At 42.5% G+C, this 27,475-nt stretch overlaps 2 long non-coding RNA genes across 3 annotated transcripts; one reads left to right on the forward strand and one right to left on the reverse strand.

Annotated features, from left to right (window-relative positions):
• Window positions 1-6,088: 6,088 nt before the first annotated feature.
• On the reverse strand, window positions 6,089-15,615 carry LOC139032631 (uncharacterized). Its single transcript, XR_011485220.1, has 2 exons — window positions 15,529-15,615; window positions 6,089-6,524 (listed from the first exon to the last, which is right to left on the reverse strand). It is a non-coding gene; the product is annotated as an uncharacterized lncRNA (long non-coding RNA).
• On the forward strand, window positions 15,288-26,369 carry LOC110145711 (uncharacterized). 2 transcript variants are annotated; one of them, XR_011485219.1, is made up of 3 exons: window positions 15,288-15,353; window positions 23,983-24,161; window positions 24,769-26,369. It is a non-coding gene; the product is annotated as an uncharacterized lncRNA (long non-coding RNA). The 2 variants fall into 2 exon arrangements; XR_011485218.1 differs by lacking the exon at window positions 15,288-15,353 and adding an exon at window positions 15,859-15,933.
• Window positions 26,370-27,475: the final 1,106 nt, after the last annotated feature.

Raw genomic sequence — 27,475 nt, forward strand, 5'->3', positions numbered from 1 at the left:
GACAGACACTTGAACAATTTCCATCCTTTTGCCATTACAGACAAAACTATATGTGTACCCTTGTAGGTACATCATTTTACACATGCATAGCTTGGTGTGTAGGATAATTGTACTTTGGATGGCTCATGCTGAAATATATAGGAATTATAATTTGTACTACACCAGGAGTTATGAGAGTCACTCCCCCTAACCTTCTTTGCCAATAGTATGTTATTTCCAGTTAGAGATGTTACAGAAAAGATGCCAGGAATGTTGATGTACAAGTCTGTTATGGGTGTGTATTTCCTTTTCTTTGGGCAAATATCTAGGAGTAAAATGGCTGAGTCTTAATGTAGGTGTGATTTTAACTTTTGTAGAAACTTCCAAACTCCTCCAAGGTTGTTGTGCACTTTGCATTCACACCAGCAGTGTATGAGTTCCAGTTCTTCTGCATCCACTCCAATACTTGGTATGGTTAGTGTTTTAAATTTTACCCATTCTAATGGGGGTATCTCACTGAGATTTTAATTTCTATTTTCCTAATGACTTATAAGAGATGGGAATACCAGGCCACCTGATCTGCCTCCTGAGAAATCTGTATGCAGGTCAGGAAGCAACACTTAGAACTGGACATGGAACAACAGACTGGTTCCAAATCAGAAAAGGAGTATGTGAAGGCTGTATGTTGTCACCCTGCTTATTTATCTTATATGCAGAGTACATCATGAGAAATGCTGGGCTGGATGAAACACAAGCAAAATCAAGATTGCTGGGATGAAATATTGAAATATAGAAATATTTATGTTTCTATCAATAACCTCAGATATGCAGACAACACCAGCCTCAAGGCAGAAAGTGAAGAAGAACTAAAGAGCCTCTTGATGAAAGTGAAAGAGGAGAGTGAAAAAGTTGGCTTAAAATTAAACATTCAGAAAACTAAGATCATGGCATCTGGTCCCATCACTTCATGACAAATAGGCAAGGAAGCAATGGAAACAGTGAAAGTGATTTTTTGGGCTCCAAAATCACTGCAGATGGTGACTGCAGCCATGAAATTAAAAGATGCCTGCTCCTTGGAAGAAAAGTTATGACCAACCTAGACAGCATATTGAGAAACAGAGACATTATTTTGCCAAGAAAAGTCCATCTAGTTAAAGCTATGGTTTTTCCAGTAGTCATGTATGGATGTGAGAGTCAGAGATAAAGAGAGCTTAGTGCCAAAGAACTGATGCTTTTGAACTGTGGTGTTGGGGAAGACTCTTGAGAGTCCCTTGGACTGCAAGGAGATCCAACCAGTCCATCTTAAAGGAGATCAGTCCTGAATATTCATTGGAAGGACTGATGTTGAAGCTGAAACTTCATTACTTTGGCCACCTGATGCGAAGAAAGGACTCATTTGAAAAGACCCTGATGCTGGGAAAGATTGAAGGTGGCAGAAGGGGATGACAGAGAGCAAGATGGTTGGCTGTGAGAAGGAATGGCTGCTGGCTTGTGAGAGTGTGGATGTCAGGCTGTGAGTACAGACTGTCAGCAAGTTTACAGGTCTGAATATGTCTCTCCATCAGGCTGTCTCTGCCTCACAGCTTTCTTTCTTTTTTTTTTTTTTGGCCCAGCAGTACTTTATTTATTTATTTATTTTTCCATTTATTTTTATTAGTTGGAGGCTAATTACTTTACATTATTATAGTGGTTTTTGTCATACACTGACATGAATCAGCCATGGATTTACACGTATTTCCCATCCCGATCCCCCCTCTCACCTCCCTCTCTACCCAATCCCTCCGGGTCTTCCCAGTGCACCAGGCCAGAGCACTTGTCTCATGCATCGAACCTGGGCTGGTGATCTGTTTCACCCTCGATAATATACATGTTTCAATACTGTTCTCTCGAAACATCCCACCCTTGCCTTCTCCTACAGAGTCCAAAAGTCTGTTCTGTACATCTATGTCTCTTTTTCTGTTTTGCATATAGGGTTATCATTACCATCTTTCTAAATTCTATATATATGTGTTAGTATACTGTATTGGTCTTTATCTTTCTGGCTTACTTCACTCTGTATAATGGGCTCCAGTTTCATCCATCTCATTAGAACTGATTCAAATGAATTCTTCTTAATGGCTGAGTAATATTCCATGGTGTATATGTACCACAGCTTCCTTATCCATTCGTCTGCTGATGGGCATCTAGGTTGCTTCCATGTCCTGGCAATTATAAACAGTGCTGTGATGAACATTAGGGTGCACGTGTCTCTTTCAGATCTGCTTTCCTCAGTGTGTATGCCCAGAAGTGGGATTGCTGGGTCATATGGTAGTTCTAATTCCAGTTTTTAAAAAAATCTCCACACTGTTCTCCATAGCAGCTGTACTAGTTTGCATCCCCACCAACAGTGTAAGAGGGTTCCCTTTTCTGCACACCCTCTCCAGCATTTATTGCTTGTAGACTTTTGGATAGCAGCCATCCTGACTGGCATGTAATGGTACCTTGTTGTGGTTTTGATTTGCATTTCTCTGATGATGAGTGATGTCGAGCATCTTTTCATGTGTTAGTTAGACATCTGTATGTCTTCTTTAGAGAAGTGTCTGTTTAGTTCTTTGGCCCATGTTTTGATTGGGTCATTTATTTTTATGGAATTGAGCTGCAGGAGTTGCTTGTATATTTTTGAGATTAATCCTTTGTCTGTTGCTTCATTTGCTATTATTTTCTCCCAATCTGAGGGCTGTCTTTTCACCTTGCTTATAGTTTCCTTTGTCAAGCTACCAATGGTATTTTTCACAGAACTAGAACAAATAATTTCACAATTTGTATGGAACTACAAAAAACCTCGAATAGCCAAAGTAATCTTGAGAAAGAAGAATGGAACTGGAGGAATCAACCTGCCTGACTTCAGACTATACTACAAAGCCACAGTCATCAAGACAGTATGGTACTGGCATGAAGACAGAAATATAGATCAATGGAACAGAATAGAAAGCCCAGCAATAAATCCATGAACCTATGGACAACTTATCTTCGACAAAGGAGGCAAAAATATACAATGGAGAAAAGACAATCTCTTTAACAAGTGGTGCTGGGAAAACTGGCCAATCACTTGTAAAGAATGAAACTAGAACACTTTCTAATACCATACACAAAAATAAACTCAAAATGGATTAAAGATCTAAATGTAAGACCAGAAACTATAAAACTCCTAGAGGATAACATATGCAAAACACTCTCCGACATAAATCTCAGCAGGATCCTCACTGCTTTCTTAAGGTGTGGAAGTAAGGCCCCAATTCCACTGGATCGGGCCTCCCTGTGAGGAGCAGGAGGCTAGTCCTGGGCTAAAGGCTGATACCCAGAGCTATCCTGTTGAGGGATAAGAGACTCCTCCCACTGCCCCTGACCCCACTTAACCCAGAACCTCCTTGGATTGGGAGGAGTGGCTATAAGTGGAGCAGCCAACACCAAAAATGGCCATCCGCCCTGGGGAAAATCCTGAGACACCACCCCCTCCTCCCAGTCCAGCCCACCCAGCTGGCGGACCTGGAGCCTGGGTAAGGCTCCTGTCTGACTCCATCTCCCCAGGTCCTGTCTGAGTAACCCTTTCAGACCACGAGGAGGACAAAGCCATGATGTGCCTGCCAATGATGACATCACAGGGAGCTGTGGCATGATGGGGAGTGACACCGTGCCCGACGTCAGTGTGTCTGACAGCCCAAGTGGGTGGGTCTCCATCTGCTGGCAGTACCCCACAACTCCCAGCAGCTGAGAATGGTGAGGCTGGATAGGGTTTACTGGGGGGGTCCTGCCTTACCAGTCACCCTCACATGCCTTATAGCCTCTTACCCCTGGGTTAGCTCAGGGAGCAGGCTGGGAGCAGACTGAGAGAGGAGAAAGGGTCAGCTGGGGCTGGCTGAGCTCCAGGGCAGGTAGCCAGGGTCAGGGAACCCTAACAGTGCCCCAGAAAGTGGGCCCCCAAGACAGCCATGGATGCCTGCATTCTTATCCCAGGACTTCCACTTGATAGCCAGGTAAACTGGAACCTCGCTTTCCTCAATATCCCTCAACAGAAGACTATCAGTAGTGGCTACCAGTCACAGTACTGTTGTGGGGATTAAATAGGGTGAAGTAGGCACAAAAGAGGGCCTGGTACATAGTAAGTGCTCGTCCTCCTTACTAGGGAAGGCCAGGATCCTATCAGGGGCCCACCTGGCCCAGGAGCAGCTCCAGCTGGCCTGAGCCTTGCTGGGGTTTCCAGAATCTGTGCAGCCCCGTCCCCACCCCATCCCAGTCTTCACTTGACTCCAGGCTCCCCAGGAATCCTGGGCTTCCTGGCAGGGTTTCTTCCAGTGGCCCTCATTGACATCTTGGAGCCCTGGTGCTCTCTGGTGACAAAATCTATCCATGGCAGTTACAGCCTATCCTTAGGGCACATCTGTTCAACAAAATGTGGCCTTTAGCCCTTCCTCACATCATGTTTCCAAGGTCAGAACTATCCCCTTCTATAACTGAGGATCAGGCAGGTTAAATAATTTGCCCAAGGTGAAAGAACTAATAAGTGGTAGAACCTGAGCCTGAACACAGGTTGGTCAGTCGCCAAAACCTCTCACCCTGTGAACAGTATGCACACAAGCTGCTGTACTGATAATTGGAGTGCAGCAGTGCTTGGATTGTGCTCATTGAAATTCTTCAACTGTGAATACAAAATCGTGTGACTTGGTTTTGAGCACAGTGAGGTTGGGTGTTTGACTATGGAGATGAGCGTGGCTGTCTAATTGTATTGTGTGAGTGTAACCATAGTTAGGCTGGTCGTTTGTGTTGTATGAAGTTAGCCATGGCAAAGCGCGGCTCTGTGTGTGTGTGTGTGACTGTTGTGGAGGGGTGTGTGGCTAGCTAGCGAGATTGTGAGGGGGAAGCTGACCGAGGGCCCTGAGTTCCCAGCACCCCTTGCCTCTGTGGCCCCAGGACTGTGTGTGCTCACCATTACATGCTTGTTGCATGGCTCCACATGCCTGATACACTCCCTTGGGCCTCCAGTTCTTAATCCTCCCCTCTCCCCCAATTTTTTTTTGGAGGAAGTAAGGCAAATAGTGCTGCCAATGGAATTGGCTTTCAGTTTTTCCATAGGATATTTGTGAGATAATTTTATAAACATTTGAATGATAACTCCATTAAAAATCATTAAAGAAAGAAAAAAAAATAAAGCTATTCTAACTTTTTCATTTGAATTCAAGTGTCAGTTCTTACTTGTTCTCCAGGTCTTGTTCACATATCCCGGGGGTCCCCAAGACCCTTCCAGGGGATTTACAAGGCAGACATGGTGATCATGGCACTACTGACGTGTCCTTTGCCGTTCTCACTTGGTTGGTGTTTGCACTGCTGACAGAGCAGCGGGCAGGGCTGCTGGCACCAAACAGGAGCCAAGGCGGGGCTCCCGACTGTGCCCGCAGGCTCAGGCTCTCGCTCTCTTTCTGCCACTGTGCGAGCTCCATACAAAAAAAGAACAGGCTGCTTTTGCTGTTGATAAAGCAACAGAATTATAAATTTTATTAAATCTCCACTCTCCAGTACATCTTTTCAGCATGTCGTGTGACAAAGGGGAAGTGTGCCTGAAGAAGTATCATAATTATCTCCAGGAAAAGCACTCAGAACGATTGAACTGTGAGCTGAAAGTCACGTTTCTCACTGACTGGCTACTTTCCCTTAAAAGAGCACATGACAAAAATAGTTACTCAGACTTGAGTTTTTGGCATGATTTTCTCAAGTGAATGAAGTGAGCCTGTCACTTCAAGGGAAGAAAACTATAGGTGTTTGTGGCCAGTGATACAATTAGAGCTCTCATGTGAAAATTAAGAGTTTGGAAAACTTCCATATGCTACCGTGAGTTTGAAAGTGTCCCAAGTTTGATGAGATTAGTAATGACACTAATGCAAGTACAGGCTTTTTTGTTTGTTTGGATTTTTGTTTTGTTGGTTGGTTGGTTGTTGCTTATTGTGTAGAATGAGGTGTGTCAACATCTGGAAGATCTGATAACTAACTCAGTGAACCAATATTTTTCGAATGACCAGGGCACGAGTTCCAGAAACACGCATGGAGAATAGAACCATTCAAAAGCAAGACAGACCAATGGATTTTAATAGAGTATAATCGGTTCATTGATATAGTTTCAGATTCCACACTGTCACTAAGGTTTAAGAAATGACATCTGTTGAGTTTTGGCGTAGTATCAAAGAGGAACAGCCACAGCAAACTAAAAGACTACAGTCATTGTTGTTTAGTGGCTCAGTCGTGTCCGACTCTTTTGTGGACTTTTCTCGAATGTAGCCCTCTAGGCTCCTCTGTCCCTGGGATTCTGCAGACAAGTATACTGAAGTGGGTTGCCATTTCCTTCTCCAAGAGATCTTCCACACCTGGGATCGAACCAGTGTCTTCTGCATTGGCAGGTGGGTTCTTTACTGCTGAGCCACCTGGGAGGCCCAAAAAGACTATTAACTTCTCTCTTTTCCAAACCACAGATATTGTGAGGCTGAGTTTCTTTCACATCTTGCAGCCAAAACCATTTACTGCAACAGATTGAATACAAAAGCAGGTATGAGATCAGTATGAATCAATATGAATATCAACAGATAAAATGCAAACAAAAATTTTTGTGTCCTCAATTTTTAAAAAGATGTTTTATTTTATATTGAAGTATAGCCAATTAACAATGTTTCATGTGGCCAGCAAAGGGACTCAACCATAGATATACATGTATCCATTCTCCCCCAAACTCCCCTCCACATAACAGGCTGCCACATAACATTAAGTAGACTTTCCTGTGCTATACAGTGAAAGAAAGTGTTAATTAATCACTTAGTCATGTCCAACTCTTTGCGACCAGTGGACTGTAGCCCTCCAGGCTTCTCTGTCCATGGGATTCTCTAGGCAAGAATACTGAAGTGGGTTGCCATGCCCCTCCTCCAGGGGATCTTCCCAACCCAGGGATCAAACTTGCATCACTTACATCTCCTACATTGGCAGGCAAGTTCTTTACCACAAGTGCCACCTGGGAAGCCCCAAGCAAAGTATGTACACACACATATTTTATGAAAAATTTCCAAATAATGATGCCAGTTTTAACCCTACTGATGGATCTCTAGCAACTAACATAATGGGACCCTTTATTTTGTTAATAGAGTTTTCCATACAGCATTTAGAATTACTTCTACCATTCTCAAACAGACCAAAAACTACTGAAAAGCAAATGTTAAAACAAAAAGACAAGTACTATAAATACTATTACAGAAGCTGAGCCAGAAGTTTAGCCAGTTTCTGAATTTACAAATTTGAACAACAGTGTTAACTAATTTCTTCAGCAGACATGTGAAATCGTAAAGCACTTGGCAAGACACTGCCATAATCCCACCTGAGGGCTCTAATCCGAAGCAGCCGGTCATACCTAGAACATTAATACAGCATTGGACCAGAAGTTGTCTTGATCAGGAGAGGCTTAGGACTGAACCACCGGAAGGTAACACATGGACTTTGATTTGGTTCCGGAGGCAAACAATCCACTGTAAAAGGACACCTTCGGGACAACAGGGAAAAGAGGAACAGACTGGACAGATGCTGTGAAGGGATGGTCACTGCTCTAGGCATGAGAAGTATACAGTGGCCATAGGTCAATTATGCAGTGAGAAAAGGCCCCAGAGGGCCTTATTTCTTAAAGATGCATACAAAACTATTCAGTGGTAAAATGCCTAATGTTTAGCCTAGACACATAAAACAAGATGAAGCAATTATGGCAAGATGTTAAGAACTGTTTGCCCTATACGATGGCTCCATGGAGGGCTGTAATATTACTCCTTAGTTTTAGGAATACTGCAATTTTCTATGATAAAAAATGTTTAAAGGGAAACAAAGACAAAATTCAGAATGCTCATAAAAGACTGACATCTCCAAGAATTTTTGACACCCCCTGGGATGGGAACCCTCCACTGATCCCTGCCACCCCTGCAAACACTGAGAAGCTCACAGGCAGGCTCTGGTGCAGCGCTGATTTCTTAACAAAGAACAGTGTGAAAACTTGATGGCTGGATCAAATCACCTCGTCCACTTGACTTTGCGTTATTCCTGGTAAAACATTTAAGGAAAAGAATGTCTATTGAGAACAAGTCAAATTTTCAAAGCCAGCTAACAACTGAGTCCATACTTGTTGTTAGCCATTTGTGTTAGTAGTTAACCTACCTAAATGGTACCTGCCTCCACATCAGAGCTTTTGCTAATAGGATAAAATAGAAAAGAGCCAGGGAATTCCCTGGTAGGTCAATGTTTAAGACATTGCACTTTCACTGCTGAGAGCACAGGTTCAATCCCTGGTTAGGGAACTAAGATCCTGCAAGCTGTGTGGACAAACTTAAACTAATATATATATATATAAATATATATAAATATATAAATATATATATATATAAATACCTAACTAATTTGCCTAGGATCACACTCCCATTCTTTTGTTTAGCCATGGGGCACATTGGGTTTTGTACACTGATTAATTTCCATTGTCTCCAAAAGATAATCTTTGCCTCACTTTTTAGAATCCCTTTTTCATGATGGGATAAGAGATCAAATATCACGGTGCATAAGATTATGGCCTCACATCATGCTCTCATCCTACGGAGTCCTCTTTCTATGATATCAATACTTTCAACTGATACTCCTTCTCATAAAGTGAGCAAAGGACTCTAAAGTCAAATGTTCCTCCACTCATCCAAGAAATAGTTCTTGATCTTCAACTATGTGCATGTTTGTAGTTTAGGTTCCTTTACACAGAAAGGGAGAAAATTTTGGCTTTACCCTATAAAATATATGTCTCCTTAGATATCAGACAAGCATCACCCTTTCCAATCAGATGTACAACTGTTTACTGGGTGTGGTGTTTCAGCTTTGTAAAATGAAGAGTTCTGGAGAAGATGGTGGTGGTGATAGCTATATGACACTATGAATGTTTTGAATACACTGAATTGTATGTGTGCTCAGTCACTCAGTCATGTCCAACTCTTTCTGACCCCATGGACTATATCCTGCCAGGCTCCTCTGTCATGGAATTATCCAGGCAAGAGAACTGGGGTGGGTCGCCAGTTCCTCCCCCAGGGAATCTTTCCGACCCAGGGAATGCATCTCCTGCATTGGCAGTCAAATTCCTTACAACTGACATACCTAGTGTGTATCTTAACCACAATTGAAAAAAAAAAAAAAAAAGGAAAACAAAACCAGGTGTACAGAATTAATAAATATCTACTTTGGAGTGTTAAAAGGAACAGATAAATACAAAATGTATGTGCCTGCTCTAGACCCTGAAAATAGAGGCAAAATATATGTCCTGTGTCTTCTAGATCTGTACCATGTACATAGATGTACCATGTCTTCTAGATCTGTTCTAGACACTTCTGCCATTCTAGAAATGTTAGATTTATTCTCCACACTGCTTACAATGTGCTCTTGATTATAATGAATAGCACAAATAAAATACACCCAACTTAACATCAAAGTACTTGATTAAGTACACAAGAACTTCCTTAAAAAAGTCACATTTCCATGTGAGCAATTAAATAAGAATAGATTTCTTCTGACAAAGAATTTTAGCCAGAAACTGGTAATAGTGGTGTCCTGCCCAGAACCAAACTAGGAGGATAGGGCACAGAATTTTGGATCCTGAATTTCTCCATGGTATGAATACAGGAAAATCATTCCCTTACTGGACCAAGGCCTGTTCAGTCACCTCCTAAACAGGTGTGTAAACTGTTCTCCTTTCCCCTAGTCTGGCTAACCTCTCCTTTCACCTGCATGACCACCATCCTCCCTCTCAGTACCACCATCCACTATCCACATGGCGGCCAGGGTGGTCCTTAGAACACAAACATGCCACCACCTGCCCCACATGCTTAGAAATCTCCCCTGGTGTTGCCCTCAGCCTGCTCACTAAGTTCCAGCCACACTGGCCTTTGGGAAGGCCCAGGTCCCTGGGCATCCCACCCTCTTTCAAGACTCAGGGCCTTTGCACATGCTGTTTCCTCCAACTAGAATGCTCTCTGCCCACAGTTACTTCCTCGCTAAAACCTGCTTCTTCAGGCTCCAGCTGAAGAGTCTATTCCTCAGAGAGAATTTCCCAGATTTCACAATCTACCAATATTTTCAGAGCATGACTCTCTCCCAGTGTGGTGTTTTCCTTCACAGCAGGTACTCTGACCTGCTTTACCTGCATTTAACACCTGCCTTCTGCATGACACTGTTGAGGGCCATGGGGGCAAACCTCTTGATTCTGCTGTTTACAATTGAAACACCAGAGCCCTTTATCAGCTCCTAACTGCTGAGTGGCAGGAACAAATGAAGGACTTGGGAACCTGAGTGCAGGACTTTCCATTTCCCTTACATTTACTGCAGACCTCTTGCACATCAGTTCCTCGTTCATCAGCATCTATCCTTAAACACAGTCACTGCAAAGTGTTCCTACTGTTCTGTGTACTCCACACACCCTAACAACACGCTACTGATTTCTATGCCCAACTAACTGATGAAAACACTACCGAACAAGGCCAGGGATGAAATCTCAAGTTGCAGACATACTTCTCTCCAGAGTGAACTCTTAATAACTCATTTTTCCTCCAGCAGTCAGTAGTCTTGTGTCTTATTCTTCACCCAATCACAGGTCCTCTGCAGTCTGTCATTCAGCTCAAATTCTCCTCTGTGCCCACTCCCATGCTTGGCTCTAAACAGTCTGCAACTCCAGAACCCTCCAGCCCACCAAGCTGTAGTGTTCTGCCGCACGAGTTCCCAGCCAACTTCAGTCAAGCTTTCGCAAGTCTCTGCTACTCCTGCTAAATTTGCAAGCTGCCTGTTCTCCCTTTAAACCCACTAAGGCCTCACCTGATGAAAACGAGCAGTGGAAACAATGCACTTCACTCGTCAGGTCTGTTACTTGCTCCTGGATCATCTCTTTTGGATCCACCCTAATTCCTTTCAAGTCATACCAGTCAAACAAGAAGTGTTTATCCAACACCTACCATGTGCCAAGCACTATTTGGTCCCTAGAGACATAACAACCATTAACACAAATCCTTCTACTTCTGTATAGCTAGGGTATGACCAGGCTCACAGAGAATTAAAAAAAAAAAAAAAATCATATCTAAAAACTAATGTTAAGATGATCTGACATCAATATCATATTTCTTAAACTGTTTTAAAATATCAACTTACCAACTTACACATCAGGTAGGTTTTGCTCATCTAAAGCTTTCATCTCCTGCAGAACTTGCCTCAGTTTATCCTCCTGAAACATATAAAATTACGCTCATTAATTCCCCCACCAAGTTTGTAGCAATACTCTATGCTTACGAACATTATGAAAAACCAATAGTCCTTCCACACCTACTAAGATGGCTATAACAAAAAGTGTTGGAGAGGATGGGGAGAAACTGGAACCCTTGTGCAGTGCAGGTGGAAATATAAAATTGTACAGCCCTATAGGAAACAGCCTTATGGGTCCACAGAAAGTTTAATATAGAATTACTATTATCCAGCAAGTCTACTTCTAGGTATACACTCAAGAGAACTGAAAACCTATGTTCATACAAAGTATGTCTATTCAATGGAAAATTACTCAGTCAAAAAAAACTGCTGATACATACAACAACATGAACTTTGAAAACACTGCTTAGTGAAATAAGCCAGACACAAAAGGACAAATACTGTATGATGCTACTTATCTGAAATGAAACAAAGTAGATTAGAGGCTACCAGACTGAGGGGGTAGAAGAGTGGGTAGTTACTGCTTAAAAGCTATAGAGTTTATTTGGGGTTATGAAAAAGCTTTGGAAATAGAGGTGATGGTTGCACAACAATGGGAATATAATTAATGCCACTGAAGTGGACACAGAAGAATGGTTAGAAATGGCAACGTTTAAGTTTGTATTGTTTACCACAATTAAAAAAAATAAAAGGAATGAATTACCAACAAAATACACAATCAACACAGTCATTGAGGATAATCTTAAAGACACCGTACTGAGAAGTCAGACAGAAAGGAGTACACACTGTATGCTTCTAACTGGCCCTGCACAGAGGAGCTTGCTATTGCTGGCATGTGGACTCCAGAAATACAATAAAAAAGACAAATATAATCTGTAGGGGAAAGAAAATCCTTGGCTACCTAAGGCTGCAGATGGGAGGCAGCCAGTGCCACAAAAGAGAAAAGGGAATCCTGGGGATAGCAGAAATCTTGGTTGGGTTGCTGGTTATAAGGATTGTATACATTTGTCAAAACTCTATTAAAATGTGTATTGTGTTATACATAAATTATACCTCAATAAAACTAATGACAAAAAAAGTCTACAGAAGTAATAACACATGAAAAAAGCATGTAAATAACTTATTATTTATTGCAAAAGGATCTTAAAAGGTTACTACCAAAAACAAACAAACAAACAAAAAACCTATACACTGCTAGGATAGAAAACAGAAAGGTCAAAGGAGTTTTTCCACTACCTACTTTGGCAAATTTCTAAAAAAAAAAAAATTCCCTTGGAAGGATAAAAATACTAGAATTATAAAATTCATAAATGCTACACAATGTTTGTCAACAGGCAACCCCTATGCCTGAAACACTGTAAATAAACTATATTTCAATTAAAATTTTTACCAAAATAAAACTCAATAATGCTATAACAATGACAACCAAAAAAACAAAAGAAACAAACAAAAGAAACCTCAAAACAAAACAATGATAAGCAACCCATCTACTGTTAGAGCCAAAATAAATGCATAAGCAAAAAAAAAAAAAATGCTTTAGCACTATGGGTATAACTACAAAATTACACTATTTAATGCTGCTTGGATGTAAGAAATGATTTCTAATGAAAAATGAAAACATGACTTTTACCTACTCTTTCATCAACTGGTTAAAAAGATATCATGGAAAAGTCTGATTTACTAGAATTCACTTAAATATTCCTTTTATCACAAATATTATTTTAAAGGACAGCTGAAACTCTTGCATGATTAGGAGATCAGCAGGTATACAAAAGATAAGTATGAAATAAACTTGTAAAGATACAACTGAGTTTTCAGATTTAAATTTTTATTTATTTTTTAAGACTTAAATTTTTAAAATTTACTCTGGGAATTGCATCATTTTCTGCTCCCACCTCCAGCTGTAAGCCCCTGGAACTCAAGATAATTTTCCTAAAGACTCAAATGATGATCAGTTCTGCAGATACAAAGTGCATCATTCCAATTTGCCAAACACAGCACCTAACCATGAGGGATTCTGGAATGAACAAGGCAGAGTCCCTGCTCTAAACCAGCTACCATCTGCCAGGGAGGAATGATTCTTGAAAGCATGTGTGGGTTCAGGGTGTGAGGGGTCAATCAGATCAAGACCAATTCTTAGTCTAATTCCAACTCAGCTGTCCCAGTGGCCAGCCCCCAAAGGCAGCCACAACTGCAAGAAAAGGTGCACTGACGCCCTCTAAGACCCAGAAAAGCCAGTGATTTTACACTTCTAAGTTCACCCCTGATTCCCCTCCTCCACCCTGCAGCTTCCCAAAGTGGGAAATCAACACTTCAAGTCTGAGCGAAAACAGACAGCTGGACTAACAGTCTGAAAAGCCAGCACCTGTGGGCACTGTCTGCACCTTTGGGCTCCTTTCTTCCCGTGTGACCTAGTCTTCCCACCCTAGTGGGGACATATTGGAAAGCCTCCACCCCTCTCAAACATCTGGCTCAAACCTCAGCATTCAAAAACTAAGATCATGCTATCCAGTCCCATCACTTCATGGCAAATAGATGGGGAAAAAATGAAAACAGTGGCAGAACTTCTTTTCTTGGTCTCCTAAATCATTGCGGATGGTGACTGCAGCCATGAAATTTAAAGACCCTGGCTCCTTGGAAGAAAAGCTATGACAAGCCTAGAGAGTGTTTTAAAAAGCAGAGCTTTGCAGACAAAAGTCCCTATAGTCAAAGCTATGGTTTTTTCCAGTAGGCATGTACGGATATGAGAGTTGGACCATAAAGAAGGCTGAGCACCGAAGAATTGATGCTTTTGAACTGTAGTGTTAGAGAAGACTCTTGAGAGTCCCTTGGACAGCAAGGAAATCAATCCAGTCAATCCTAAAGGAAATCAACCCTGAATATTCCTTGGAAGGACCTATGTTGATGCTGAAGCTCCAATACTTTGGCCACCTGATGTAAAGTCCTGACTCATTGGAAAAGACCCTGAGGATATGACAAAGGAGAAGGGGGCTATAGAGGGTGAGATGGTTGGAGGACATCACAGATCCAGTGGACATGAACTTGAGCAAACTCAGGGAAGCCTGGTGTCAGGCCTCAGTACATGCGGTCATAAAGACTGGGGCATGACTTACGGACTGAACAACAACAACCCCTCTGCGATCTACGTCTCCAGTGAACCTCCCACTGTGGTCTCCTAACTTTTTAGATAAGGTAACTGCCTGAAGTTGCAAGAATAACAGACTGGAACCGAATTCAAGCTGGGGCTCCGCTTCCAACAGCTGCAAGTTCAGACAAGCCCATTAACTTGATGCGTAATTCCAGTGGTTCAGCTTCCCCATCTGTTAAATGGCCCAAGTGTCAGATTAAGTGCTCTTGAATGTTCAAAACAAAACTCACCTTACCCAAAGGCTCTTCCTGATGACCGCCAGATGTTTACTCTGCTTCCTGAGAGAAGCCTCCAGAGACGCGGTCCCTCCCCTCCCCCGCTACTCCTCTCACCTCCACCCCTGTCCTGTACTACAAGACCTGTCGTCTCAGGACACGGTGTTCAGTGACCCCTGACGGGGCTGTTGACCATACCATCTCTCCTGCTGTCTATTATAACCCACTCAGAACTAGTTTTTCTTCTATCCGATCCACTCCCCAAAGTGCTGCATGTTCCCCTGCGTAGTCCCTAAATCATGTCCGACTCTTGCAATCCCATGGACTGTAGGCTGCCAGGCTCCCCTGTCCACGGGATTCTCCAGGCAGGAATACTGGAGTAGGTTGCCATTTCCTTCTCCAGAGGATCTTCCCAATCCAAGAATTGAACCTGGGTCTCCCGCATTACAGGCAGATTCTTTACGGACTGAGCTATGAGGGAAGCCCCTTAATTAGGGGAGAAGCCCCTTAATTAGTGAAGTGAAAGTCGGTCAGTCTGACTCTTTGCAAAGTCTGACTCTTTGCGACAGTCCATGCCAGAATACTGGAGTGGGTAGCCTTCCCCTTCTCCAGGAAATCTTCCCAACCCAGGGATTCAACCCAGGTCTCCTCCATTGCAGGCAGATTCTTTACCAGATGAGCCACAAGCACTGCGACAGCTATCTAAACACAGAGAAATCCCATCGCTCTTCTGAAAATGCCTTGTGAGTGAAGCGCAAACCTCCCGCCCCAGAGCCCCATTGCTGCCCCCCACCCTCGGTGGGGAGGGGAAGGTGTTTGCATGGCCAGCTCCCCAGTAGGTCTATCCTCACCGCAGCCCTTAGGGCGCGGCCCTAACGCCCGGGCTACCCGTCCCCACCTCCCCGGTGTAACTCGCACCTGAGCTCCAGCAGCCCGTCTCCCGGTCTCTCCGCGCGTCACCGGGTGGGGGGGGGGGAGACGCCCGGCCGCGCAGCCCGCGCGCACAGCGACTTCGAGGACGCGGGGCAGCAGGGGGTGCTGTGGAAGTGGCGGCGAACCCCTCGCGCGCGGGGGAAGCCGCCGAAACCGACCTGCCCACAGCCACGGAGTGGAACCACAAGCACACCCGCCATCCCGCTCGCGGTTGTGCAGCCCCAGAGTAGCGGCCCGGGGAGGCGCCCGCCCGCCCCCGCCCTCACGGCGCCCCGCCTCAGGCAGCCTTCCCTCGGCCGCGCGGGGCAGCTCCGGGGCCGGCTCCACGGCCTTCTCGCAGAACACGGCGCAGGCGCCGGGCGGAGAGCCTTGGCCTGGCCTCTGCTAGGGGTAGGCTGCACGCAGTGGGCGGCGCCTGGGGGGCGGGGGTTGTGTGGGCGGCGAGCCGGGCGGGCGCCTGCGCGGGGGGCGTGCGGCCGGGGAGGGCGGGCCGGCATCTGGGGTTGTGAGAGCGGGGAGCGCGCCCTCGCGCACGGGGCGAGGGCGGTGTGTGAGCAGCGAGCTTGGCCAGCACACTGGGGCGAGGGCGGCGTCTGAGCGGCGAGCCGGGCCGGCGGGGAGCGGGGGAAGGGGTGCGTGTGAGCGGGGAGCGTGAGCCAGTGAGGTGGGAGCGTGTGAGTGGCGAGCCGCGCCGGCACCGCAGGGGGCGTGTGAGGCCAGAACCGGGGCCCTGTCAGTGGGAAACGCGCGCCGGCGCCCCGGGGCCCTGTGAGCTGGGCACTGGGCCCTGTGAACTGGGAGGGCAGGAGGTCGTCCTCTGGTCTGAGGGGCGGGCAGCTGGCCTTCTAACCCAGGCCCCCTCCATGTGGGGCCGGCGGGGGCGCCCGGAGAAAGCTTCGAGGCCCTAGCAGTGGGCTTGGCCAGTGCGTGGGTTCTGCTGTCACCGGGCTCCTAATTGTTTTTAATTTGAGGATAATGACAATATCCTGATTTTCCTACCCTACACTTTGGCTTCTGAAGTGACATTTATCTAAAAACTGCTGCATGTTCCAGGTCAGTCTGTAGCCAAATGTTTGTGTCTATTCTTTCCATTCTACCCTCGATTTTTATTGGACTACAGTTGATTATAATCTTGTGTCAGTGTCAGATGTGCAGCACAGTGAATCATTTATGTGTGTACATGTATATCCGCTCTTTTTTTTTTTTTTAATCAGCTCTTTTTAAAAACTTTTTTTCCATTGGGCTGTTTCAGGGTGTTGAGTTCCCTGTGCTGTACAGTCGGTCCTCGTTAGTTACCTATTTTATAAACAGTAGTGTGTAGTGTCTATGTGTCAGTCACCATCTCCCAGCCACGTGTGTGTTTCTTTGGTACCTGTGCATGTGTAAAACTGCTAGAGAGAAACAGAATGAATTGTGTATTTTTACCACTTCGGCCTTGAAAAGATAGTTCTTGAAACTTGAAAGTATTACTGCATTTGGATTGTCTAGTTGATCTGCAAGGAACATTTCAAGAGACACAAAAGCATGGGGGGGGTAGTGATAAATATGTGGGCTTATGACAACAGCAGTTTGCTTTAGTGATGTGTTAACAAGGGCTTCCCTGATCGCTTGGTTGGTAAAGAATCCGCCTGCAATGCAGGAGACCCCGGTTCGATTCCTGGGTCAGGAAGATCCCCTGGAGAAGGGAAAGGCTACCCACTCCAGTATTCTGGTCTGGAGAGTTCCATGGACTATATAGTGCATGGGGTGGCAAAGAGTCAGACACGACTGAGCAACTTTCGCTTTTATGCCAATAATACAAGGCATTTTGGATGTGCAGAGTACCTTTATGGCAGTCGTACTTGAAGAAACAGAAAGTAAGGCTGCCCTGTTTGAAGGTGGCACCAGTGGAAGGAGAGAGGAAGGGCCTGCTCTCTTCGTTGCAGGCGGCTGCTGCCTGGTGATCCAGCACTGTGCCTGAAGTCAGCATCCTGGTTCTGACACTTACCAGCTGTGGGATCTTGGCAAAACCTGTCTTACCCGGGTTAAATGTGGGCAGTTTTTAAAAGTAGGGTATTTTCTTAGAAAGGGTTTAGGAAATCTTCATGCACCTGAGTATTAATTTTAACAGAGTGTCTCTGAGAGCCTTCCACAGAAGTATGTGGACCGTTTATCTGGAGCTGCTGGTCAAAGAGGAAAAAAGACATTAAATGGACAAGTAGAAGGTAAGAACTGGATTTGATAGAAAACTCATTGACAGAATGTTGAATTAAAATGGGACTGCTGACATATTCTAATAGCCAGAGAAAATCACCTGTTGGACGTCTAGTGACGAAAAAGACGAGGAGGGAAATAGTGTATCTTATCAGGTGTCAGCCACAGATTAAATTGAGGTTGCCATTTAAGGAGCTAAGTTATGAGTTCCTGGACTTCCTTGTCAGTCTGGTCTAATGGTTAAGACTGTGCGGTTAAGACGCTCTGATGCAGGGGTTGCAGGTTTGATACCTGGTCAGGAAGCTAACATTATACGTGACCCGTGGCCAAAAGAAAAAAAAAATGATTTCTGTTTCAAGACTCTCTACAACCTCAGGAAGGTTGAGAAATAAGAGGAAAGAGGGAGTGAAGGATGAGAGAGGCATAGGGTACAGGGAGGAAATGAAGGAAAAGGAGGCAAGAGTCTAAGGGGGAAGGTGACAATAAGTAAGATAGGTCTTTAGAAAAAGGGAGAGTATTTGACATGGGTGATGAATTTGAAATGAATTTGTCTGAGAAGAACAGTAGAGTTTTCCCTGTCTTAATGTTTTCCTGGCTGTCAGAAGGCATTCAGGATCGAGGTCCCTGGGCATGCAGAACTGTGTATTAGCCTCTGTGCAGGAACACAGGCATAGGTACTCAGCTGTAAATGTGTGCAGATTGATGTCATATGAAATGTTGCTGCTTTATAGGGTGGTGTCACATAGGCTAAAGCAAGAGAACTGGAAAGAAGGAGAGAACAGGGGCCGTGATGGGGAGATCAAGGAACCTACAGCCTCATACATTGTCCACTGGAAAGTTTCTGACTTCTAACGCAGTTTCAGTTTGGAGGAAAGTGTTAGAGTGAGGCTAAGATTTTCGAAGAATAAATTAAACTGAAGTCATGTAGAAGCAGACTCAGTGTAGACCAGAGTTTCTCACATTTGAATTAGTTGCCTGGGGACCTTGTGGGAAGTGCACTTGCTGAGCAGGAGGTCTGAGATTCTGTGTTTCTAACAAGCTCTCTGAGTAGCAAGGGTGTAGCCTTGCCTTTAGAGACATCTGGAAGAAGAGCATTGGATAGTGCAGGACATAACAGGATCAAGAAAAAGCATTATTTTGTTTTTCTTTCTGAGCGTGTTTATAGCCAGAGGGAAGCAAGGAGTTGAAGTAGCAATTACAGGTGTAAGATACCATTGCTAAGCAAAGAGGGAAAAGGAAGTGGTGGAGATGATCCATAGAAAGGATGTAAAGGGGAAAAATTAAGACCACAGATCCAGAGATTACCCTTTGGAGAAGAGAGATTCTAGTGAAAGGAGGAAAGGAAGAAAGTAAGTCCTTAGGGAGGTGAGTTTGGAGTTGATGAGGACACTTGAGAGAATTCCTTCTAGATGGCTTCAGTGTATTTACATTGAAAAGAGATAAAATCATTGTTGCTCCAGAGAATACTGGGGGTTGGGGAGAAGGAGTGGTGGTGCTAGAAGTAGGGGAAACCCCAGCCACTCTAAGTAACTCTCAGGCATCAAAGGTATATGTTGTATTGATATTTGTTGAATATAGAAGGCATTGACCTTTTAAAGTTAATTTATTGATTTTAATCGGAGGCTAATTACTTTACAATATTGTAGTGGTTTTTGCCATACATTGACATGAATCAGCCATGGGTGTACATGTGTCCCCCATCCTGAACCCCCCCACCCCATCCCATCCCTCAGGGTTGTCCCAGTGTACCAGCCCTGAGTGCCCTGTCTCATGCATCAAACCTGGTCTGGCAATCTATTTCACATATTGATAATATACATGTTTCAATGCTATTCTCTCAAATCATCCCACCCTCACCTTCTCCCACAGAGTCCAAAAGTAGGTTCTTTATATCTGTGTCTCTTTTGCTGTCTCACATAGAGGGTCATCATTCAGTTCAGTTAAGTTCAGTCACTCAGTCATATCCGAGTCTTTGCAACCCCATGAATTGCAGCAGGCCAGACCTCCCTGTCCAGCACAAACTCCGGGAGCTTACCCAAACTCATGTCCATCGAGTCAGTGATGCCATCCAGATATCTCATCCTCTCTCATACCCTTCTCCTCCTGCCCCTAATCCCTCCCAGCATCAAGATCTTTTCTACTGAGTCAACACTACACATGAGGTGGCCAAAGTATTGGAGTTTCAGCCTCAGCATCAGTCCTTCCAATGAACACCCAGGACTGATCTCCTTTAGGATGGGCTGGTTGGATCTCCTTGCAGTCCAAGGGACTCTCAAGAGTCTTCTCCAACACCACAGTTCAAATGCATCAATTCTTCGGCGCTCATCTTTCTTCACAGTCCAACTCTCACATCCATACATGACCACTGGAAAAACCGTAGCCTTGACTAGATGGGCTTTTGCTGACAAAGTAATATCTCTGCTTTTTAATATGCTGTCTAGGTTGGTCATAACTTTCTTTCCAAGGAGTAAGCGTCTTTTAATTTCATGGATGCAATTACCATAAGCAGTGATTTTGGAGCCCGAAAAAATAAAGTCTGACACTGTTTCCACTGTTTCCCCATCTATTTCCCATGAAGTGCTGGGACCAGATTCCATGATCTTAATTTTCTGAATGTTGAGCTTTAAGCTATCTTTCTAAATTCCATGTATATGTGTTAATGTATTGTATTGATGTTTTTCTTTCAGTCTTACTTCACTCTTTATAATAAGCTCCAGTTTAATCCACCTCATTAGCACTCATTCAAATATGTTCCTTTTAATAGCTGTGTGTATATGTACCAGAGCTTTCTTATCCATTCGTTTGCCGATGGACATCTAGGTTGTTTCCATGGCATAGCTATTGTAAACAGTGCTGCGATGAACATTGTGTTACACGTGTCTCTTTCAATTCTGGTTTCCTCAGTGTGCATGCCAAGCAGTGGGATTGCTGGGTCGTATGGCAGTTCTATTTCCAGTTTTTTAAGGAAGAGCTACACTGTTCTCCATAGTGGCTGCACTAGTTTGCATTCCCACCAACAGTGTGAGAGGGTTCCCTTTTCTCCATACCCTCTCCAGCATTTATTTTGTTTTGTAGATTTTTGGATAGCAGCCATTCTGACCGGCGTGAGTTGGTACCTCATTGTGGTTTTGATTTGCATTTATCTGATAATGAGTAATGTTGAGCATCTTTTCATGTGTTTGTTAGCCATCTGTATGTCTTCTTTGGAGAAATGTCTGTTTAGTTCTTTGGCCCATTTTTTGATTGGGTCATTTATTTTTCTGGAATCAAGCTGCAGAAGTTGCTTGTATATTTTTGAGATTAATTCATTGTCAGTTGCTTCATTTGCCATTATTTTCTCCCATTCTGAAAGCTATCTTTTCACCTTGCTTATAGTTTCCTTCATTGTGCAAAAGCTTTTAAGTTTAATTAGGTCCCATTTTTTTATTTTTGCTTTTATTCCCATTACTCTTGGAGGTGAGTCATAGAGGATCCTGCTGTGATTTGTTGGAGAGTGTTTTGCCTGTGTTTTCTTCTAGGAGTTTTATAGTTTCTGGTCTTATGTTTAGATCTTTAATCCATTTTAAGTTTAGTTTTGTGTATAGTGATAGAAAGTGTTCTAGTTTCCTTCGTTACAAGTGGTTGACCAGTTTTCCCAGCACCACTAGTTAAAGAGATTGTCTTTCCTTCATTGTATATTCTTCCCTCCCTTGTCAAAGATAAGGTGTCCATAGGATGTGGGTTTATCTCTGGGCTTTATATGTTGTTCCATTGATCTATATTTCTGTCTTTGTGCCAGTTCCATACTGTCTTGATGACTGTAACTTTGTAGTATAGTCTGAAGTCAGGCAGGTTGATTCCTCCAGTTCCATTCTTCTTTCTCAACATTGCTTTGGCTATTCAAGGTTTTTTTTTTTTTTTATTTCCATACAAATTGTGGGACTGTTTATTCTGGTTCTGTGAAAAATAGTGTTGGTAGATTGATAGGGATTGCATCAAATCTATAGATTGCTTTGGGTGGTATACTCATTTTCACTATATTGATTCTTTGAATCCATGAGCATGGTATATTTCTCCACCTATTTGTGTCACCTTTGATTTCTTTCATCAGTGTTTTATAGCTTTCTATTTATAGGTCTTTTGTTTCTTTAGGTAGATTTATTCTGAAATATTTTATTCTTTTCTTTGCACTGGTGAATTATTTCCTTAATTTCTCTTTCTGTTTGTTAGTATATAGGAATGCAAAAGTTTTTTGGTTGTTAATTTTATATCCTGAAATGTTATTATATTCATTGATTTGGTCTAGTAATTTTCTGGTGGTGTCTTCAGGGTTTTCTATGATTATGATCATGTTATCTGCAAACAGTGAGAGTTTTACTTCTTCTTTTTCAATCTGGATTCCTTTTATTTCTTTTTCTTCTCTGATTTCTGTGGCTAAAACATCCAAAACTATGTTGAATAGTAGTGGTGAGAGTGGGCACCCTTGTCTTGTTCCCCACTTTAGGGAATCAAAGGTATCAAAGGTATATGTTGTATTGGTATTTGTTATTCAAAGTAGATAAATTTGAATGTGGAAGGCATTGACTTTCTTTTAAAATAGCTGATTTTTTAGCAGTCGTTTCACAGAAATCCCTTGAAGCATTAGCATGATGTGCCAAGACACTAAGTTTTGAAATGAAATAGATGAATAGGGTTCATTCCCTAAGTGCTAGAATTGTTATTTTCAATAAATATTACAATGATTTTGAAATGTGTAAGATTTTTAATATCTAATAATTCTGTGGAAATTAAATTATTAATAAATTTCTTATGAAACGAATAATAGGTAACAGATTGAGTGAGTTGATGTAAGTAATACTAGAAATTAAAAGACGCTTACTCCTTGGAAGGAACATATGACCAACCTAGATAGCATATTAAAAAGCAGAGACATTACTTTGCCAACAAATGTCCATCTAGTCAAGGCTACGGTTTTTCCAGTGGTCATGTATGGATGTGAGAGTTGGACTGTGAAGAAAGATGAGCACCAAAGAATTGATGCTTTTTGCACTGTGGTGTTGGAGAAGACTCTTGAGAGTCCCTTGGACTGCAAGGAGATCCAACCAGTCCATCCCAAAGTAGATCAGTCCTGGGTGTTCATTGGAAGGACTGATGCTGAGGCTGAAACTCCAATACTTTGGCCACCTCATGTGTAGAGTTGACTCAGTGGAAAAGATCTTGATGCTGGGAGGGATTGGGGGCAGGAGGAGAAGGGGATGACAGAGGATGAGATGGCTGGATGGCATCACCGACTCGATGGACATGAGTTTGGGTAAGCTCCGGGAGTTGGTGATGGACAAGGAGGTCTGGCATGCTGCGATTCATGGAGTTGCAAAGAGTTGGACACGACCGAGCAACTGAACTGAATACTAGAAAAGTAGAAGAGTAGAAAAATTGAGACACACTAGGTAAAACTGCTTCATGAATGGCAGTGACATGTAAGATACAATAAGCGGTGAAGGAGTAGTGAGTTTGAGGGGAGAGGAGGACATGGAAGTGATTCTCTGACATAAGAGTTTGTAGGAGGTAGTCAGAGTTGTATTCTTACTCACATTCTAATAAATGGATACTTTGTTTTCAGATTTTTCAGGCTGGGATTCTATTAGTTTGAGCCTCAATAATGATACTTGTCAAAGAGCCAGGCAAATGTAAGCTGATGATCAGTGTCCATTGATTTCACAGTTGATTAACAGTAAACGCTTCTGACTTAATGTATATTTTTCCAAATAATCATTTTCATGATCATACCAAAGCCCACCATAACAGAAACTTCATTAATGATTTAACAGATTGACTTGTGGTTGCTTTTCACTTTTCTGTATTATATTTAATACTACAGGGAAAGTCTTTTCTATAAATTCATTTATAACTTTCCAATTATTTTGAATTCATTTTCTTTAATGATAGTGTATTATTTTGTTAAAATATTAAAACTTTTGGAAATGGTTTTTGATCCATGTTTCTAAACTATCCTTAAGAAAGTTTAGATTACTTTACAGTCCCACCCACAGAAGTATGAAGTAGTCATTTTTCTCAAGACAGAAAAGAAAAAAAAATATGCTGTTCTGTTCTTAACCCTCTGCCTGCAAATATTGATTATTATTAAGTGTTCTTCATTGTATTCCCCCCCCATTTTACCATTTTAAACATTCTAAGGAGGCAGTGAAAGTTATTGCAGCAGTGAATAATCTCATGTTTTTTTTAAGAAGAGCTCTATAAATTTTGCAGATTGACCTTAAACAAGAAGAAGAGAATAGAAGAAATGCTGATATGTTATATGAAAAAATTAGGGGGCGGATAAGAAGAAAGGAAGACCAATATGGTAAAGAAGTTGAAATGAAACAGCAACTTGAACTCACTCTCAGAGCACTAGATGGAACTGAAGACTGAGAAATGATCTGAATCAGGTAGATATAATCATTGGTGAAAATTTCAAATCTCTAACACCATTTCATCAATATTATTTATAATATCCCATTTATTTAATATGTATTATTTAGATTTCAAACAAAATGTTATCTCAACCTAGGTATGAACTGTGACATTCAGTAGTTTAAGTGATTAGTTTCTTGCTATTCTTGGCTTCTAATAGATGCTCTGTATGTGTTTTCTGAGTGGAGGATTGGATATAACTTGAGCTTAATTATTAACATAATGATTGGCACTTTTGATACATTAGACAAAATAATCTTAATTCCAATCCATGTATTAATTTTGGCTTTTTTAATGTTAAAATTGCCTTGAGATTGCAAAGGAACTAGGTAAATGCTTTGTAAAGAAGTTTCCTTTCACAATACTATATCTGTGTGTTTTTGCTCTATGATGAATTTAGCTGACATTTAAATTAAGATCCGAGTTACTCATGTGGAATAAAGATCCTTGTGCTTAAAAAGGCTACTTCCTTTAAACAGTTTTATTTCATTTGAAATTCTGCTCTTAAGCTTTTAACTTTTTTTTTTTCTTTTTCTTCTTTTAATGGTATGGGCCTAAAAAGTTAATGTAATGTCTCTTCAGGTTATGGAGACACTCAGAAGCAGCTTTCTGGAGAACGGAATGCCAGAATCTTACAGGGTGGAATCCTGGCCAATCACTTTGCCAAACAAAAGCAGAAAGAAATGGCTAATAAGGAAATGAAGTCTGAAGTAGTTTCTGTAGTCATTTATGTGTGTGTATGTATCTGTGTATGTATATATTTTATAAACCAACAGTATGCATAATAGAAATTGTAGATGATTGTGAAAGCCTATACATCTGTATTTTGAGGAGGAATGGCATTTGTCATCTGCTGGATAAAGTAATATTTGTAATTTAGATCCATTTGTCTATAGCAGTCAGGGAGGGACATACGATGACCTCATCCAAGGAGAAGCCTCTAATATTTTCCATAGGAATTGATCTCAAAATCATTGCAACTGTATAGGAGGAGCCGGCACCCTCCTCCGATTGCACTTTAGGCCAGACAGACGGCGTGCGCTCCCCCATCCACTGCGCTGCACACCAAGTCTGTCTGCTCTGGGGGGAGTGTGTGCGTCACTCCATGCCCGCCTCCCCTCCAGTATCTCAGTCAGAGTCTGTTCCTGGCTCCACTGTCGTTTCTGTAACTAGTGGCCTGTCAGCAACCTTTGCACATCATTTACAGTTTTCCAGTTTGTGAAAACTGCAGCATCAGTTGTAAAAACATTTTTGAACACTTCCAAAAGTAACTTCTTCAGAATAAACTTATAAAAGTCCTGCCTACCCCATCCTTCCCCCGCCCCCCCCCAAAAAAAAACCATACCTCTTTCTACTAGCAATAGATACTCTTAATTTTTGGTAGTGATTTCACTTCTTTGATAAATCATTAGGGTAGTTTATCACTTCCACTGATGGTAAGGAGGAAAAGTACAGGCAGTTCAGAGACCATATTTTGGATGTCATTCTTGTGAGGAAATTAACACTTTGCTCTATGTAGGGTCCTATTTTAGTACAAGGAATTTTTGAAAACAGTGATAGATATGACATCATATTATTTAGTGATAATTAATAACTGTTTTTCATTGTGTTTCACCCTATCTTACTACTTTAGACATTACAAAAAGGTATTGAAAGTTATGGAAGCAGCAAATAATCTCATGATTGTATAAGAAGAACTCTCTAAATTTTACCTATTACCATTAGTGTATGCACCATGAGTGAAATAAGAGGCTTATTTTGTATTTATATGTTAGTATTAGAGAAGTAACCATGGTTTGATGTAAGAGGACTAGTAGAGTCAGAAGACCTTGTGCTTACTTATATTTTTAACTTCTTCCTTTCCAGAATCATTATAGCTAATGAGTTAATTGATGTTTATAGAAGTGCTTGGTGCAGTTGTCATTAGGTATAATTCTTGTAATTGACTATTAAGATACTAGAACAGTAGCATATTCTCAAGAAAAAACTTTTTACAAAATTTAATCTGTTTAAATATGTACAGAGCTAAGGCTTTCATTGTAGGACAGCTGTATAGGTTAGGTATAAGATGTGTATTTTTTAAAGCTAGCAAGTGGTGGTGTTTATTGGAGGTATTTGTCATATTTGTTGGGATAATTTTATTTTCATTCATGTCAATTTGAATTAATTTGGGAAACATTTCAGCCTTGAATCATTTATTCTTATAGCCTCTCAACTGTTTCAAGGCATCTACTTCTAATAAAATCATAATTTGGAACTCAAGTGGTGAGCTTTACCCAAACTCTTCTTGATTTAATCTTCCATCTGCTATTTATGATTTACTTAGAACATTTTTGCAAACGATTTGTTGATAATTCTCATTTTAAGGGTCAGTTACTATCATTTAGATACACGCTTGTCCACTAAAACTGAAGGATGGCAGGATTCGTGAGCAGCAGGGATGGAGGGAGTCAGGGACAGGGTTGTAGAGGCTGCATTCCGAAGGCAGCTGTAGGCCAGGTTTTTGAGGCTCCTTGAAGGCATGGGAGCAACCTCATTTTTTAAATTTGATGTTTCTTTTATATTGGAATATAGTTGATTTCCAATTTTGTGTTAGTTTCCTCTGCAGGGGAGAGCTAGTGAGCCTAGGTCTGTCTGGAACATTCTTGAATCCTACAGGGACACACTCTGTGTGTCAAGCTGAATCAGGCCTAGGGGGCAAAATTCGCATTTTTCTCTCAGGGAGCCCTAATGTGCTGCGGCCTAGCAACTGCTTGAAAATCCATCAAATTGCTGTTTCCTTCCTTCTGACAGAGCTCGCTTTGCTCCCCCCTTTGGGATTTCTGAAGCAAGGGGGCAGCACGAAACACCTTGCCTGGGGTCCATTTGAGGTGCAAGGTGACCTCGACCAGGTGACCACAGTATGGAACCTGGCCCCTCAGACACACTCCCACAGCCTGCTTCCTCATGGGCAGTACTGCTATGACCTAGGAATGTGTTTGCAAGGCTCGAAAAGTGCAGGGAGACACGCAGCTCTGACTTTGCAATTTAGGCCCTTGGATCAGGCCTGGAGGTCTGATGTCTGAGAAGTGAAACACTTGCTGCAAGATAGAGGCCTGAAAACACACTCTCTGGGGCTCTTTCCTGCCTCCAAGGAAGATAGCTTCTCCAGCTGCCTGCGGGCTGAGAGTCACACACGGCTGGAAAGCGCTTGCTTGGAGGTCATTTTTCAGTGGCAGTGGCCCCTGAGCCCCGGTTCCTAGGGAGGGGTCCCACACTCAAGGGGAAAGTCAAAGCAACATCCAAACAT

This window comes from Odocoileus virginianus, chromosome 32 (genome assembly GCF_023699985.2).
Source record: "Odocoileus virginianus isolate 20LAN1187 ecotype Illinois chromosome 32, Ovbor_1.2, whole genome shotgun sequence".
Taxonomy (NCBI): Eukaryota; Metazoa; Chordata; class Mammalia; order Artiodactyla; family Cervidae; genus Odocoileus; species Odocoileus virginianus.